The sequence below is a fragment of the Pseudorasbora parva genome, chromosome 19, assembly GCF_024679245.1.
Source record: "Pseudorasbora parva isolate DD20220531a chromosome 19, ASM2467924v1, whole genome shotgun sequence".
NCBI classification, from domain to species: domain Eukaryota; kingdom Metazoa; phylum Chordata; class Actinopteri; order Cypriniformes; family Gobionidae; genus Pseudorasbora; species Pseudorasbora parva.
Window position 1 is genome coordinate 39147384 of NC_090190.1, and position 19780 is coordinate 39167163.

Genomic DNA, 19780 nt, shown 5'->3' on the forward strand with positions numbered 1-19780 from the left:
GACAATGAAGATAATGAGATCACTGATGAAACCCTTCATGATCGACAGCAACATGGTTTATTTATGGATTCATGTTTACAGCCAGTGGACATTGCACAAGAGGTTTTAGATCAACACTTTGATGGCATTATGTCACTTGCACCAGCAGAGGGCAATAATCCAGTAAGGATGTTAATGGATGAAACCAATGAAGCCAAATGTTTTCCAGTTCTCTTTCCAAAAGGAACAGGAACATTTCATGATCAACGGCCTGAAAAATTAACTTTGTCTAGATATTTAAACAACAGAATCCTTAATGCAGATGGACGGTTTGCTCAAAACCTAGACTACATCTTTTATGGACAGTATTTGTCCGAGCTTAATCAAGTTATCTCAAATGTATCTATTGCTTTGCGGAAAGGCCATGACACAAGCAACAAAACAAAAATTACTCCAGAAATGCTGACAAACAAAGAGTCACTGCAAAAGATTTTAAATTTTGATCAGGGCTATAAATTCTTGAAGCCAGTAAGAGGGAGTCCTGTTTTTTGGCAAAGTGTTCAAAAAGATTTGTTTGCAATGGTAAGACAATTAGGTATCCCAACATGGTTTTGTTCATTTTCATCAGCGGACTTGCGATGGACAGAACTAATGCAATCTATTGTGAAACAAGAGGGCTGTCAAACCCCTATTGATGAACTAGACTGGTCTGATAGATGTGGGATGCTTAAACGCAATCCTGTAACTGCTGCCAGAATGTTTGATCATCGATTTCATTGTTTTTTGAAAGATGTCATTATGTCACCAGCACAGCCAATTGGAAAAATAATAGATTACTTCTATCGAATTGAATTTCAGCAGCGTGGATCTCCTCATACACATTGTCTCTTTTGGGTTGACAATGCACCTCAAGTGGACAGAGATGATGATGATGAAGTTGTAGCATTTGTTGATCAATATGTCACTTGTGAAATGCCACCTGAACAGCAAAAAGAAATGCATGAAATTGTGAGCAGTGTTCAACAACACAGCAAAAGACATGCCAAAACATGTAAGAAGAAAGGAACTGTGTGTAGATTTAACTTTCCACGTCCACCTAGCAAAAATACATTCATTACAAGAAGCAGCAAGAGTGATAAAGATGAAAAACAAACTGATGATGAAAAACATGAAAGTAATTGCAAAAACACAAATAACTGTAAACAAATATCAAAAGAGCTGGCTGAAACTATAATGAAAAAAGTGAGAGAATGTTTGTTAAATAGTGATGCTGTCTTTGACTCAGTTGATGCTATGTTTGCATCTATTGGAATAAATCAAGAGATATTTGAAATGGCTTACAATAAAATGACAAAAAAAACAAGTGTTGTGTTGAAGAGAAAGCCAAATGATGTATGGGTGAATCAATATAATCCAGATCTTTTACGATGCTGGAATGCAAACATGGACATACAGTTTGTTGTTGATGCTTATTCTTGTATAGTATATATCATTTCCTATATTTCCAAAGCTGAGAGAGAAATGGGATTGCTGCTTGCTAACGCTCAAAAAGAAGTACACAATCAAGGTAATATGGATGCAAAACAGGCTTTAAGGAAACTTGGAAGTGTGTTTTTACATAATCGAGAGGTCTCAGCTCAAGAGAGTGTTTACCGGCTGACTAACATGAAACTAAAACAAGGGTCAAGGAAAGTGGTGTTCATTCCAACTGGTATTAATACAATAAAAATGAGTTTACCCCTAAACACAATACATAAAAAAGCTGAATGTGGAGAAACTGACAGTGATGGCATTTGGATGAAAAGCATCACAGACAGATATAGAGCTCGTCCAAATACAGAAGATTTTAGTGGGATGTGTTTAGCAACCTTTGCATCAGAATACAGAGTTTTGACTGCTTCTGAAACCACATGTTCAGACAGAGTAAGACTGGAAAATGATATGGGGTTTGTGAGAAAAAGAACTCGTACAGACTGTGCAATTGTACGATATGCCCGTTTTTCACCCACAAAAAATCCAGAAAATTACTATCAGAGTATTTTAGAATTATTTTTGCCTCACTTTTGGCCTAATCAATTGAAACCACCAAATTTCACTTCTTATAAGGAATTTTATGAAACTGGATTTGTAACAATTTATAAGGATGAGCTTGAGTCAGTAAAAACTATAGTGGACACAAACATGGCAAAATTTGAAAAAGAAGCAGATACAATACAAAGAGCTCAAGAAGATTTAGAAGTATATGGACCAATGGAAGATGCTTGGGCTCAAATCTGTCCAGAAGCCGAACTTGAGCGTTTAGAATACCTGGAGAGTAGGAAAGAACAGATAGAAACAGAGGAAAGCGATGATATCATACCTGATCTATTACCAAATATGGGTTCTTCCACAATTGAAAACAATCCATGTGCTATGACAAAGCAAGATGCCATGGCTTTGCTACGTTCTTTGAATGAAAAGCAGTCAGAAATCTTTTACAAAGTGCGGAAATGGTGTTTAGCAAAAGTGCAAGGTAAAAACCCAGATCCATTCCATGTATTTATATCTGGTCCAGGAGGTGTTGGAAAGTCAGTACTGATAAAAGCAATCTATTATGAAACCTCTCGCATCCTTTCAAAGTTAACAGAGAACCCAGATGAGACACATGTGTTATTAACAGCACCGACTGGTGTTGCTGCTTACCAAATAAACGCAGCTACAGTACACAGCACTTTCTCAATCGGAACAAACGCTACACTGCCATACCAACCACTTGGAGATGAAAAAATTAATTCGTTAAGAGCCAAATTTGGAAAACTGCAAATACTAATAATTGATGAAATTTCAATGGTTGATCATAAACTTCTAGCATATATTCATGGAAGATTAAGACAAATCAAACAAACAGGTGATTACTCTGCATTTGGAAAGGTCTCTGTCATAGCAGTTGGAGATTTTTATCAGCTGTCTCCTGTTAAAGGAAAACCACTTTACGCTGAACCAATGAACAGTGTCAATCTTTGGGAAACTAACTTCAGTTTGATTGAACTTACAGAGATTATGCGCCAGAAGGACAAAAAGTTTGCTGAATTACTAAATCGTTTAAGGCAACGTAAAAAAGATGAAGTAATGCTCGAAGAAGATGTTATTATGCTTAAAAAATGTGAAACAGGTGATGATGATGACAGTACAAATATCCACATTTATGCTACTAATAGTGAAGTTGATAACCATAATATATCAGTGTTGCATAAAGTATGCACTGACACAATTACTGTGAACGCCCAAGATTTTGAAAGAAATGTTAAAACTGGACGAATGGAAAAAAAGGATGGATTTCATTTCAGAGTGCACAATACTTCTTTGGAAAAATCTCTTGAATTAGCCATTGATGCTCGAGTAATGTTATTGAAAAATATTAATGTATCAGATGGTCTTGTCAATGGAATTTTTGGAACAATTAAAGAGTTTTCTTACAATGATGATGAAATATTTCCTTCAAAAATATATATTGAATTTGATGATGAAAGAGTTGGGAAAGAAGTGAGAGGTAAAAATCCATCTTTAAAACCTGGACTGGAGAAAAGCACACCAATTGAGCCTGAAGAAGAAAGAGTGACAAGCAGTGGTGGTGTCAGAAGGCAGTTTCCTTTGAGATTGGCCTGGGCTTGCACAGTTCACAAAGTACAAGGTCTGACGGTGAACAAAGCTGTTGTTTCATTGAAAAAGATATTTGCGCCAGGACAAGCATATGTAGCATTAAGTAGAGTTACCTCTCTTGATGGACTCATAATAGAAGATTTCAAAGAAAAAGTTATTTATGCAAAAGACAACATTGAGGAAGCTCTACAAAGAATGCCTCCGTTCATTGATTCATGTGAAACTATAGAAACTTTAAATTTTCAAATGTTGTTACACAATGTTCAAGGGCTCATTCCACATATTTTAGATATTCGCCAAGATAATAGATATTTTAAAGCAGATATGATTTGTGTAACAGAGACGTGGCTAAAACCAAATTATATTGAAAACGATATCAGGCTTAGTGGATACTATTTCCATGACAAACCACGCAGTGTTGCCTACAACACAAGTCAGGATATTTTTGCCAAATTAAAAGAAGAAAATCATGGCGGTGTTGGTTTATATAACAGAGAGAATGTAAAAGTTGCTTTAATTGATTTACCGTGTGTCAACATTGAATGTCTAATGTGCAGTATAGAACATATAAACACAACAGTGGCTGTCATATACAGACCACCATCATATAACATGCCATTGTTTAGAGAGACACTGGTTACCTTAATTAAACAAATGAACTGCTTACCAGGTGGAAAAATCATTCTAGGGGATTTCAATGAAAACCTCTTCAAGAAATCAACTATTTATGATGTCATGCAACATTTTGGTTTCACACAAATAGTTAAAAATGCAACAACTGAAAATGGAACATTAATTGATCATGTATATGTAAAAGATACTGACTTGGATAAAATAAAAATTGATATAATGCCAACATACTTCAGTTGTCATGACTGCATTGTGCTGAAGTGGCTATTATAATGAAACTGAGTTATAATTAAACGTCCATCTTGATTGGGGGTGGGGGGTGGGGGTGGATACAGAGGTAATTTTAAGATGAGGACGGCCTCTGTGGGAATTTATGCTGCCTTCACGTGCTATCGGAATTATCATAGATATCTTTAACAAGAAAATATGAATCAATAACATTTCCTAAAGAAATACAAAAGAATCAACCTGTTTTCTATGAAAATGTTTACTGTTCTCGACAACAAAACAGATGAACACAATAAACTCAAAATTATGACTTACAAAGTAAGAACAAGGGCATTTCCGATAGCACGTGAAGGCAGCATTAGGCCCTGATCAGACAGAATGCAGTTTTTAGATTTAAAAATGTAAGCTGCATGGCAATACCTTTTTTAAAATAACATCTTTTAATTTAAAAATCAGCACTGTTTTGCTTTTTTTTTTTTTTTTTTTTTTGCTATAGGCAATTTACAAATCAACTGTCTTCTTAATCTAATCATTAGCGGAACAATGAACAATGAGAAGAAAAAAAAACACCAAAAAATTTGTCCACTGAAGTGCCTGAAGGTTTTTTCAACTTCAGGCACTCACAACACTGCTAGAAAAATATAAGGCATAGCAGGCACTTAAAACATGAGGTGTCTGGGCACATAAACAGAGTAAAAAATACAAAAGCCTACAAACACTATAAAAAAGGCACCTCTTATAGTCGGGGAGCCCATGCCCCTGTAATTGTGAAAGTGGCCATTTTGATTATATTACAGTGCATCCACAAATACAATTTCTACCATTTCTACCACCTGACCCTACCCCCGGAACACAATCACAAACACAATTGCTCCTACTCTCAAAGAAGTGTGTGCATGCCACTGCTGCAAAGACTGCATTCTGTCTGATCAGGGCCTTAGTCATTGGGATTGTTTGATTTTTCTACTACTTTTAATGGTTGTTAAGGTCATATTCATGTGTATATTAATTTCATATATATATATATATATATATATATATATATATATATATATATATATATATATATATATATATATATATGTATATGTATATATATATGTATATATATATATATATATATATATATATATATATATATATATATATATATATATATATATATATATATATATTGGCTACAAAAGTAAGGCCATAAATAGTGACCTTAACACCCACCTACATTTTTAATTATCAGTTTTTGTTTTCATTAATTAATTAATTAATTAATTAATTAATTAATTCATTCATTCATTCATGAATTTGAATAAGAATATTCATTCTTAGTTTCTTTCTTTGATTTATTTTATTTTTGAAAATGGCTATGTAATATGTTTTACAATGAATGTGTTTGCATTATATGGTGAGCACTGATCAAATGTATAATGGTCTACTTCAAAATGTGGTGTAAATATGTTTCTTTACAACAGAACAGTAAACACAAGTTATATGAAAGAGAAGGTAAAGACAAAGACGGACTTTAAGAAATGTTGGACTACATTTGCTGCTTCATTCTATTTATGTTCAACACTTCAAGTATTGATGAACAGGTAAGACTATTTTTTTAATTTTTCAAGTTTTATTAATTAACATAAAATGCCAAGATATCCAATTTAAAATGATACTCTGTTGAAAACATTGCACTTAAACAAAACATTTAGTAACTGCATAATCAAGTTGTATGACTTGTAAATTGTAAAAAATGAATTGTACTAATTACAACCTTATTGTCTATAGGTACACCAATGTCTTATGCTGCTTTGAAGAACACATCATCTTCATTATCAGGACAACACTTAATGACTGACCTTAACATTTGATGCACATCAAAAAACGAACAGTTTGACTGCAGAAAATGTTGTCCCGACCACAACACCATCATCACCATTGTGGACTGTTGAGTTAAGGCAAGTTATGGATTCATGCTCTTCGTATTCAATACTGATCCTACATCTGTGTTCAGCAACAAATCATATTAATCAGAGTACAGGCTTTATTTTTCCATCGTTTCCTGTAAATTTCTCTGACTTTCAGCTCATTGCAGCTTTTGCTTTCTGTTCTTGGCTCTCAAAAGAGAAAACTTACATGATCTTGCTGTTTTATATCGCAATCCATTTCAACATTTGATATTCTGAACATTCTGAAATGCTCATCTTAGTTATATTGAATTGTACAGTTTCTATGAACTTGATCCAGTCTGCCCACTGTTAATGGGCTATTCGTCATATCACGAAAAAGGAATTTCTTTCTACAGTACTGTCATTCACTGCATTGTTTGTTGGTTGGTTTATTTTTATTTTATTTTATTTGTTTGCACCTGGAGTCAAATGTACAGACTGTTGAACTTTGGGGATTTCATGCAGAACTGCTACTGAAATACTTAAACCAGGCAACAATTGTGACATAGTCTGCTTCACTGATAAGGACAACATCAACCCCACTTCTAGCCCAAAGCCCAGCTAGTCGTCAATGACTCCTGGTACCAATAATAAGTCATAGTCCAGCGCAGACTTAGAGCCTGATTCAACCACATGGAGAGAACCTTATTGTTTGACAGAGGCCAATTTTATCCAACAGCCTAAACTCATTTTGGAATCTGACCAAGTATATGAGCTGTCAGTAGTATTCGTCTTAAAGCACATTTCAGTCACGTTTGTATGCATGAAGTTATCGCCACACAGCAATCACTGAATCACTGAGTATTGTGCTGTGCTTTTTCTACCTAAATTATTGTTATGTGATAAACAGGATTATCCCATGTTACAAGATCTACAATCTCCATTGCTTCACTCCAGTTCCAAGGTGTCTTTGTCTCTGCTTATTCAGCCCTCTGCCACATTGTATTCACCTCCGCTGTCTCAGTCAAGTCCCAAGTCATATTTGTTGCTGTTGTTCCCATCTGGTTGATAACACTGTCTTGCAATGGTTTGAGTCATACCTCACAGACAGATCTGAATTTGTGGCCATAAGTAGCTCAAGATCCCTTTCACATGCGGTTGGTTGCGGAGTACCTCAGGGCTCAGTTCTAGGACCTCTCTTATTCAATCTCTACATGCATCCTCTCTGTAAAGTCATCATTCGCTTGGGAATTTAATTTCATTGCTACGCTGATGATACACAATGATATCTGAAAATTGACACTCATTTATCATTATCGCCATCATTATCAACACTTTTTGCCTGTCTGGAAGAGATAAGGATGTGGATGAACTACAACTTTCTCCAGCTGAACAGCTTTAAGACAGAAGCCATTCTCCTTGGTTCCCCTCATCAGATCAGATCATCCACCATAACCTGCATTACATTTTCTGGCCAGGACATTCCTCTGTCATCCATAGTCACCAATCACAGTATTAGGTTTGATCCACTCTTAACCTTTGAGGCCCACTTTTTGTCACCTGAGGAATATAGCCAGACTCCGTCCCTCACTCACCTTTCATGATGCTGAGAAACTCATTCATGCCTTTGTCTCCTCAAGACTGGATTATTTTAATGCTCTTCTCTTTGGGATTCCTAGCAAGAGCATCCAGAAACTCCAGCACATACAGAACAGTGCCACCAGGATCCTGAAGTGAGTCCATAAATATGAACACATTACACTAATTCTTCAGTCTCTCCATTGGCTTCCTTTTTCCAATTGGATCGAAGTTTCCTCCTCACACATCAGTGCATCCATGGCAATGTTCCCACCTACCTTAAAGAACTCATTACTCCACAAATCTCAGCAAGTTCTCTTCGCTCCACAAATACACAACAACTCAACCCCCCTTGGATTAAGACCCGAACCATTGGGGACAGAGCCTGCCACTGCTCCACGCCTGTGGAAAGCCCTTCCTGAACATCTGAGCGCTCCACAAACTGATGCCTTTAACAAGGGACTAAAAACATACCTGTTTAAAAGGTCTTTTAATGGTTAAATTGCTTTGTGTTTACATTTTTGTGTTGATTTTAATTTAATTCTTAATGCTCTAACTGCTTTATTTTATATACAAAAAATCCTCCCTTTGTAGCACTTTGAGGTTTAAAATGTAATCTTCAAAATGTAAAGTGCTTTATAAATAAATTGTATTATTGTTATTATTATTATTATTATAATTATTATTGTCTAAGTCTTGTTTATCCAAATCTCTGTCTAAATCTACACTGTTAAGTTCTACCATATCCTGGGTCTCATCAATATTTTTAAGATTTTGACATGTACTGAATTCCCTTCCTTGTTGCCTCTGTTTTCCCTTTCTAGATCACCATTGTACTTATTGTTTGTTGTTATGATTTATGATTACTTTACACCACTTCATTTTGGTATTAGTAATGACTACTTTTGTATTGATGTAATTTGTTTCCTCGTTTTATTTTTCTGTGTCAATGTTAAATGCAATTTATGAGAAATTGAATGTATGTGCATAATATGTTTATTATTATATCACTAACTTTATACGCAGCCAACCTATATGCATTTTGTCAGTCTCTTCATTTTCAAAAGAGAACACTTTTATTAATTATTCAAATGTAACTATCCAGGGTCTAAACAAAATGTTTAATATTTTAAATTTATATATGTATTTTATTTTTATTATTTAGATGTTCTGGGTTTCAAAATTCATGTTTTGCATGCTTACAAAATGAATGAATGAATGAATAACTATTTTTTACTTTTTACTTGTTTTATTTGTAATTTATTTGTATATTCTGTAATTTCAAATGTTTCCTACTTTCATAAATGTAATAACTGAAATTGAATGAATATTGATTTGTTTATGTATTTGTCTGTTCTGTTAATTTTGTAGATGTTTTTTTCATACTTTACAATGTTTTTTTTATCATAATTAATAACAATTTAATAACACAGAGTTTGCTACTTTCATTTATATATAAATAATTGAAATTTAATGAATGAATATTTATTGACAATTATTTTTCCCCAATTATGTTCCAATGCTTAATTTTTTTTTTACAACATTTGTTATTCATTTAATCTTTAGAACATTTTCTTGTTTAATAATTGAATTACTAATTTACATTTATTTGCATACAATGTAATATCAAAAGTGTTTAATATTTCACAATGACGCTTCTTTTATTTAATAGGTTATCTTTGTCTGGAAGACATTTTATTATGTAAACAATTCAAATTGAATGAATGAATGAATCAACAAATTAATCAATCAATATTTTCTATTTTCATATTTCTTACTTATTTTCATATGATTTCTTCTTATATAAAATGTTTTTTCTTCAAATACTAAAGTTTTTACTTGTTTTAATGTACTTTATTCTTAAATGTATTTCTTTGTTCTATAATTGTATGTTTTCATTATGTTCAATGTTTTATGTTAAAAGTTCGTTTTTTTTATTTAATGTGTTTTTACTCCGTTGAACATAACTATTACACAAACAGTTTTACACTTCAATATATTATAATAATAAATAATAAAAATAACATTGAAACAATACGAATTCATGATAAATAAATAAATAATGTTTTTTCTCAAATAACATGTTCAAATTGTATCTACTTATATAATTTAAAAAAAATCATAATAATAAAAATAAAAAACATCTGAGTAAAATGTGTGTTCACATTTTTATAATAAGTAAACAGTGTGCTTCAATGAGAAAGGTATATAAATATTGACAAAATACACGCCGGTTTGAAATGTGTCTGAACGTGGTCCAACTTGCTCTAATGTCATGCTCTCCACCCATTGCGCTGACCAAAAGCACGATGAGTAACATCTTACTGACAACACAAATTAAAGCTTATTGGTTTAAACAACACTGATGTAGCCTATGTTTTTTTTTTAATGTCATGTTTTTATATGTGAACAAACTTTCAGACAGTGCGATTTCTCTGTGTTATGTGATTGTCACATAAAAATGTAAGTAAAAATGATTTATAAACACATCTTTCGAATGGAAATAAATAACAATACTTTGACTGTCTTGTTCATTATTTTCATATAAAAGTAACGAAACTTAAATAGCATATCCAGTTTATCAGCAACACAGGACATGGCTGTGAATCCTGTAGTATCCGCCTTTGATCTCGCAGGTGTCGGATCCACTGTCATTGCCTGCAGTTTTTTCACTCCTCCCTTCACAGCAACCGCTCTTTCTGCTGACTTTCAGGCGAGGTAAGATGCATCTCAAAAAAGCCTAATAAGTGTGTCCGGTGAGTCCACGGAGCGGCAGAATCACCATTTCCTTTCCATGAAGATATCGTATAACTTCAGAGGACTTGGAGTGCAACACGAGTTATTGTTTTTGTCAGTTTTTGCAATAAATACCTGCGACTGTACTTTTATTTGACTGGGACGTTTTTCATATAGCTGAGAAGTAGGTATGGTTTAGGGTAGTAAAACATAAAAGTATTTTATACATCATCCCATCTTTTATAAATAAAAAAAATAAAAAGTAAACTAAACACGTCTTGATTTGACGACTGAAGTGGAGCACCCAGAGCGTAGCAATAGTGACACCTAGCGTCTTCATTGTGACGCTAAAAGCACACACGCATAAATACACATATTTTTTTGCACATATAAGAATTTGAAATAAATGATGGGTAGCTTAATCCAGTTTTTACCCTTTTATACATCTTTTTTTCAGGTCTTATTGTAAATGCAATGTAATAATATTATGAAAACATACAGTTTTCATATAACAACAATATTACTGAGCAGAATGAGTCAATAAGTGATATTCTGTTGCCCTCTGTTGGTTTTAATGGGGAATTAAAATAATAGTAACAGTTATTTTTTAAACATTATAGATGCAGCTATTGCCTGATCTTTTTAAAAGTGTGTATGCTTGTTAGAGTCAGATGTCACATGTACTTAGCTCTTTATGAGAAAAGCTGAGCATATTTCGGGAACACTTGGTCAAAACTACATATTGAATTACACTATTAAAGCCATCCAAATGCACAAGTTATTGATTTTTGGATAATTATTAACATAGAGAGTCAGAATGAGCAGTTATAACAAATGATATGAACATTATATGATCATAGATAGAAAAGACATTTACAGCCAATACATGCCATTTACTACAGGAAATGCATATTGTGTGGATGTGTATAACACCATGTGATTAAAGAACTTTATAACACATTAGAGCCATCTAGTCGCCAATTTCATTTTCGATACAGATATAGACATTTGAAATACATTACTTAAAAAAAAAAAGCAAATGCAAACGTTACAAGAGTGATTTTATAATGTCTAAATATGAATTTGTAATATAATAATTATTTTAAAAACATACATTAAGTGAACAAATTAATTGATAACAATGACAAAATGTCATTTTCAATGCTATTATAGTGTTTTTTTTTAAGTTAATGCTTAGTGGATAAAATGAACCAATGACTGGTCCTTTGCTGCCCTCTGGTGGCAATTTTAGGTAATATGTCATCCTCATTTGCACTTTGTCACCTTTTTCACTGTTATAGAGTCATCTAATGCCCAATATCCATGAAATTTTGCATGCTTCTTTAGGGTCACATGCTGAATCTGCTCACCTATTTTTTTTTTTTTTTTTTTTTTTGAAGTTTTGAGTTTTCTTTCAGGATTAATATGCTTTTGAGCATGTTTTGCCACACCTATTCTCTAAATGACCCTGTTATAGCTACCCAAAGTGTAAAGTTCAACATTTTTTTGATAACTATTAATCAGGAGAGTCCAGAGAATCATACTGCAGTGGTTTGTTTCAAATTAGGCAAAAAACCTAGGACTAGTTTGCAAAACGAGGTTTTTAACATAATTGTAAATATTTAAATAAAGATTTGATTGACAGTATTGGTTATAGAGGCAAAGTTGTTCAGTATGAGGAGATCTATCATAATATATGCATATTATGTGGTTGTTTTTAACCCCACCTGATTACAGAGATGGAAAATACCATTTACAGCCAATTCAGGCAATTCACCATAGGAAATACATGGTTTTCAAAGCTTTTTAACACTTATAGCGCCACCTATACTCCGATCTCCATGAAACTTTGCATGCTTCTTCAACATGTTATGCCACATATACCCAACAATTTTCGTGAAGTTTTGAGTTTCCCCTTAAGATTTATAGGCTTTTGAGAGTATTTTTCCACGCCTCTTTTCTAATTGGCCCTGTTATTGCCATCCAAATGCAAAAAAATCAACTTTTTTTTTGATAATTATTGATCTAGAGAGTCCAGAGAATTGTCCTAGACTGGCTTGGTTCCAGTCGGGCAAAAAACCAGGGACTAGTTCGCAAAAGTAGGTTTTTAACATAATTACGAATATTTAATTAACCATTTGATTGACAGCAATGGTTCCAGAGGCAAAGTTGTTCAGCAGGAGGAGATCTATCAAATGATATGCATATTTTGGGGATGTTTGCCACACCATGTGATTGCAGAGCCATAAAGCTTGTTAGCGCCAACTAGTGGCCGATTTCTTTCAAAATTCTTACAGTCCTCTAGGACCATGAGTCAAACAGGCCCACCGAGTTTCGTTCCGATCGGCCTCCGTTAACCCCGTCTAATAGGTGCTCAAATTTCATTGGCCGATGGCGGCCATGTTTTTTGAGATACGCCAATGTCCTCATAGACATACATGGGGCCTTGGAACAAGACACCACATACCAATTTTCAAGTCAATCGGACTAGCGGTCGCGTGGTTATAGCTGTTTTAGTGTTTTTTTCATGTTATAGCGCCACCAAGTGGCCAATCGTCGCGATATTTTTATCTTGACCAAAGACTGACCCCATAAATATGTGTACCAAGTTTGGTGAAGATAGCTCATTTCTTTCTGGAGTAATAGCCTTTTTAGTAAAATAGGCTCCGCCCTGAACGTCCATTTTGAAGCCCCTTAGCAACCGTGAATCGAAATTTCAACATTTTTTCGATAATTATTGATATTCAGCCTACAGAGAACATTTTGGCACTGGTTTGGTTCCGATCGGTCGAAAAACCAGGGACTAGTTTGCAAAAGTAGGTTTTCGACAAAATTCAAAATGGCGGAAAAATTTGCATACCGGAAATGAAATCGGAGATATACGTTTTGTTTGCCAATGTCTCAGCTTTCCAATGATATAAGACACTTGAGTGTGGACCAAACCGTTTAGGAGTTATGAGCCCTTTTGCACTTTTGGTCGCTGTAGCGCCACCTATAGGCCAATCGGGGTCATAGTTTCTCAGGTTCTCCCCAAATTGAGGACTACCTATTGGCCAAGTTTGAAGTCTCTAACATTTACGGTTTTGTCTGCACGTTCAGTTTTAGGGGAGAAGAAAAATAATAATAATAATTAAAGCTGCGAGCAGCATTTAGCGGGGTTCAAGCAATTTAAGGTCTTTAAGCATTTGACGCCTTTTGCATGAAAGGTTTTTAAGCACTGAATGAATTTGAGAGATATCAGGTGAAATGAAGTGAAAAACTGACAAAATGTGATTTTAAATATTATAGTAGTGACTTTATAAAGTCTAAATATGAATTATAGAACAATATTAATCAATAGTACGACAAAATTACTATTTTACTTTGCTAACATGATAAACATGTTGGTAGGTGGTTGCTAGGTTGTTCTTGATGGTTGTTATGGTGTTGCTAGGCAGTTGTTAGTTGTCACAGATGGTTACTATAATGTTTATAGAGTTCTTACTATGTTCTTTGCCTGATTTAACACTTAGCTAATCACTGCTAGCATGTGTAGCATGTTGGAAGTGCTGTTTGCTAGCATGACAGACAGACAGACAGACAGACAGAGAGACACACACACACACACACACACACACACACACACACACACACACCACCTATTTTTGTGAAGTTTTGAGTTTTCGTTCAGGATTAATATGCTTTTGAGCATGTTTTACCAAACCTATTCTCTAAATGATCCTGTTATAGCTACCCAAAGTGTAAAGTTCAACATGTTTTTGATAACTATTGATCAGGAGAGTCCAGAGAATCATACTGCTGTGGTTTGGTTCCGATCAGGCAAGAAAAACCAAGGACTAGTTTGCAAAACGAGGTTTTTAACATAATTGTGAATATTTAAATAAAGATTTGATTGACAGTATTGGTTATAGAGGCCAAGTTGTTCAGTATGAGAAGATCTATCATAATATATGCATATTATGTGGCTGTTTTAACCCCACCTGATTAACGAGATGGAAAATACCATTTACAGCCAATACAGGCAATTCACCATAGGAATACATGGTTTTCAAAGCTTTTTAACACTTATAGCGCCCCCTATACTCCGATCTCCATAAAACTTTGCATGTGTCTTCAACATGTTATGCCACATATACCCAAAAATTTTCGTGAAGTTTTGAGTTTTCCCTTAGGATTTATAGGCTTTTGAGTGTATTTTGCCACGCCTCTTTTCTAAATGGCCCTGTTATAGCCATCCAAATGCAAAAGTTCAACTTTTTTCAATAATTATTGACCTGGAGTGTCTATAGAATTGTCCTAGACTGGTTTGGTTCCAATTGGGTAAAAAACCATTGACTAGTTCGCCAAAGTAGGTTTTTAAAATAATTACGAAAATTTAATTAATGATTTTATTGACAGCAATGGTTCCAGAGGCAAAGTTGTTCATCATGAGGAGATCTATCATATGATATGCATATTTCATGGATATGTGCAACACCACGTGATTTCAGAGCCATAAAACTCGTTAGCGCCAACTAGTGGCCGATTTCTTTCAAAATTCTTACAAACCTCTAGGACCATGAGTCAAACATGCCAACTGAGTTTCGTTCTGATCAACCTCCATTAACCTTGTCTAATAGGTGCTCAAAATTCATTGGTCTATGACGGCCATGTTTTTTGAGATACACCAATGTCCTCATACACATACATGGTAGCTTGGGCCAAGACACGGCATACCAATTTTCAGGTCAATCGGACTAGCTGTCGCGTGGTTATAGCTATTATCATGTTTTTTCCACATTATAGCGCCACCAAGTGGTCAATCTTCACGTTTTTTTTATCGTGACCTCAGAATGAGTCCATACACATGTGTACCAAGTTTGGTGAAGATATCTCATTTCCTTCTTGAGTTATAGCCTCTTTAGTAAAATAGGCTCCGCCTTAAATGTACATTTCCACGCCCCTTTTCGTTCATGTGTCAAAATTTCGACATATTTTTGATAATTATTGATATTCAGACCAGACAGAACATTTTGGCACTGGTTTGGTTCTGATATGTCAAAAAACCAGGGACTAGTTCGCAAAAGTAGGTTTTTGACAAAATTCAAAATGGCGGAAAAATTTGCATACCGGAAATAAAATACCTCCTATGTTTTTTGTTCGGCTTGAGCCAAGGATTCCAATGATGTAAGACACTTGATTGTGCGACAATGGGTTTTTGAGATATAAGCAAAATAGTGACTTTTTTTTGTTTTTTGCGCTATAGCGCCACCTATTGGCCAATCTGGCTCATAATTTGAGAACCTCTCCTCGATTTTTGGACTACCTATTGACAAAGTTTCAAGTCTCTAGGCCTTACGGTTTGGTCTGCACGATGAGTTTTACGGCAGAATAATAATAATAAAAATCGGTACAATTACAATAGGGTTTCAGCATTTCATGCTTGAACCCCTAATAATAATAAAAATCTTTACAATTACAATAGGGTTTCAGCACTTCGTGCTTGAACCCCTAATAATAAAAATCGGTACAATTACAATAGGGTTTCAGCATTTCATGCTTGAACCCCTAATAACAATACATTTATTTTGTATAGCGCCTTTAAAAGTTGCTTTCTCAAAGCGCTTCACATCACAAAAACCACAACAATGTATATATATAAGAAAAAAAAGTAATATAAAAGGAAATAACAGTAAATAAACAACAAATAAAAAATGCAATTAAAAAACAAAAAAAACATTTTAAGATGAGTTTTAAAACTGACTAAAGAATGAGCTTCCCTGATGTCAGACGGGAGAGAATTCCACAATTTGGGGGCATAAGATGAGAAAGCCCTATCACCCCTCGAGCAAAGCCGAGTGTTAGGAACGACTAAAAGCCCACTCTGAGAAGAACGCAGGTTACGACTAGACGTGTACGGTATTAAAAGCTCGGTTAAGTACTGAGGAGCCAAACCATCCAATGCCTTATAATTTAACATCAGGACTTTAAAATCAACACGAAATTTGACTGGAAGCCAAAACAGGAGTTATGTGATCAACTGCCCTCGCCCCAGATACAATTCTAGCCGCAGAGTTTTGCAAATATTGAAGTTTGTTAATACAAGATTTGGAAACTCCGACAAGAAGTGCATTACAATAATCTAACCGTGAGAAAACAAATGTGTTAATCAACCTTTCGGCAACAGCGAAAGAAAAAATAAATTTCGTTTGAAGTGTTTTTTTTATTTAATTTTTACAGTTTTTTTGGATTGCTTACACACTAAAATTAAAAGTAGTACACTATTAGCAAAACCTTACTCTTATGAAGCAAAACATCAGCCCTTATTTGCACAACTATAAGGTCAACCTCACACTTGCTGCAAAACTCTACACACCGTGATTTGCAAAACACTAAACACACATTACACACAAAAATCTATCATGAAGTCACTTCCTTGCAATACCAAAGCACTGACTGTCAAATTACCACACCGTCCAACCAAGGTAAGTCAAGGTCAAGGTAAACTTTATTGTCCCACAAGGGGAAATTCATATGGTCATTCATTCATTACGCGCCCTTATCACAACATATTCTTCAAAAACACAACACATAATACACTGCAGTCTATAAATAGAACAATAAAGACAAAAAAGAAATAATACTACAAAAAAGAAAATGACAATCCAAATACAAAATTACAATTACAATCCAACATTTAACATTAAAATATATAATATTAACAGGTAACTAAAACTATGATAGCTTACGATGTGCTTGATCATTATACAGTCTGATCGCTGTGGGGACAAATGATCTATTATACCTTTCTGTTCTAATTCTGTGTTGTAAAATTCTACCAGTTGACCTCTTACTTCTCATGAATTTATGATATGGAGGGTGAGTAGGGTCATTAAGGATTTGGTCAGTCTTTTTTGAAATAAGCTCATTGTACTGCCGACACCTGGTCAATTCCAATGATCCTGCTGGCCATCTTAATCATGCGCTGCAGTTTCCTTTGGTCCTCCAAACACACAGATGAGGCCAAAGGACAGAACACTCTGAAGTAGACTTTTATAAAACATTACAAGAATGTGTTTTTCTAAGTGATTAACATAATTTCAGGAGGAGTACGCCCATCTAATCTTTCAATTAATACCAAGGTATAAAACCAGCAGCTTACCTCTTCCCCTTTTTAGTTCCTGAAGCATCCCTCCTCCTCCCCTGCTCCTCCTTTTGTACACCACACAGGTGGTGGTTGAGGAGAGATCCCTGACACGAGTGTAAAGCGCTTTGGGTGTACAGTAGTACATATGAAAGCGCTATATAAATGACTCATTCATTCATTATTTTATTCATTCAATTTGCCTGTTATAGGGGGGCAATCGGAGCTCGGGTAGAATATCCTCTCCGAGCCCCTCTATAGCAGACAGCAAGCCAAATCTGTTTACCACTTTCACTAAGATTATACGGACACACAAACTCTTCCTGAGGAAGTACATCCGCTGGTGCATTTTCTTAGTTTTGTTCAGTGCACATTCATTAAAAGTTCATTTAAAATCAATTTCCACTCTGAGGTATTTATACATGGAGACCCTCTCCACTAATTCACCATTAATATTAGAGGGGGGAATTATCATTGTTTTTACTAAAATTTATGACCATCTCTTTTGTTTTCCTCACATTGATTTCCAGAAAATGACCAACCATTGCTGTATCATCAGCATATTTAAAATAAGTGTGAGCTGAAGAGGAAGCTTGACAATTATTGGTATATAATGTGTATAGGATAGGCGACAGAACACACCCTTGAGGTGCCCCTGTGTTTATCATTTTTGAGGATGATGTACATGAATTAAATCTGACTTTCTGACTACGATCTGTCAAGAAGTCATAGATCCATAAAATAATTTGGGGATTTGCTCCCAAATGCAGTAGTTTTCTCGCCAACAAGTGGGGTTGGATCGTATTAAAAGCACTACTAAAATCAATGAACACAATCTTCACCAGGCTCTGAGCATGTTCAAGGTGCTCATGAGTGCTGTTCATCAAAGATAGCACTGCATCCTCAACACCTCTCTCTGCACGATAGGCAAATTGATTCGGGTCTAAAAGACGTGACACCTCTTGGAGAAGTTGTTTTAAAATTATTTTTCAAAACATTTCATAACTGCAGAGGTCAGGGCAACAGGGCACGGATCATTAAACTCCTTAGGTCTATTGTTTTTAGGCACAGGCACTATTAAAAATTGTTTCCATAAGCTGGGAATAACGCCTGTATCTAATGACAGCTGAAACAACCTATGGAAAGGCTGAGCCAACTGATCAACACACACCTTTAGTGTCCTGCAGCTCATACCATCAGGTCCACAAGCTTTACGACGATTTACACATCTAAAATAGAATTTGACCTCGTCCAAGGCGATATCAATATCTATACCCTTCATGTCTCTTATTTAGGGATGTCGATTTTCACAAATTCCCATGATCAATCGTCGTTTAAATTAACGATCAATTAATCGATAATTTTTTTTTTTTGACAGATAAATGAGAACCAATCAAGATCAAATGTCGCTCTCTACCTTGAAGAAGAGAGAAGTTTTGTGGAGAATGGACAGAAAAATACCTGTTTCTTCCTGTTTCACCAAAGCCAGTATGTTTGATATGCAGCGAGTGTATCGCTGTAACCAAGGAGGAAACTTGAGAAGACACTTCAAAACCAAACAGGCTAACTTTGACACTCAATATCCTTCTGACTCTGATGCTCGTCGACGTAAAGTGCAAAGTCTCACTGCTGACTATGAGCAAAGATGAGCCATCATGTTTCGATTGGGTACCGAGAAAGAGAGAAACTTTTACTGATTCGATTCGGAGACTGTGAAAGATTGCATGTACAGTTGTACAGGAGATTGTGAAAAAAAAGGAAACAACAACATTTCCTCTTTTCAGAAAATTCCAGTGCCTGACACTTCAACCAAACGAAGAGTTGAAATTCTGTCAAATTAAGTTTTTGAACATTTTAAAAGGCAGAGTTAAAGTCATTAGCTGTGGATGAATCTACTGATGGTGGTGATGTGGGACAGCTGTGTCTCTGGGAGATTTTGTGATGGGATGTGCTTTTGTGAGGAACTGCTGGGATTAAATCCATTGGCGGG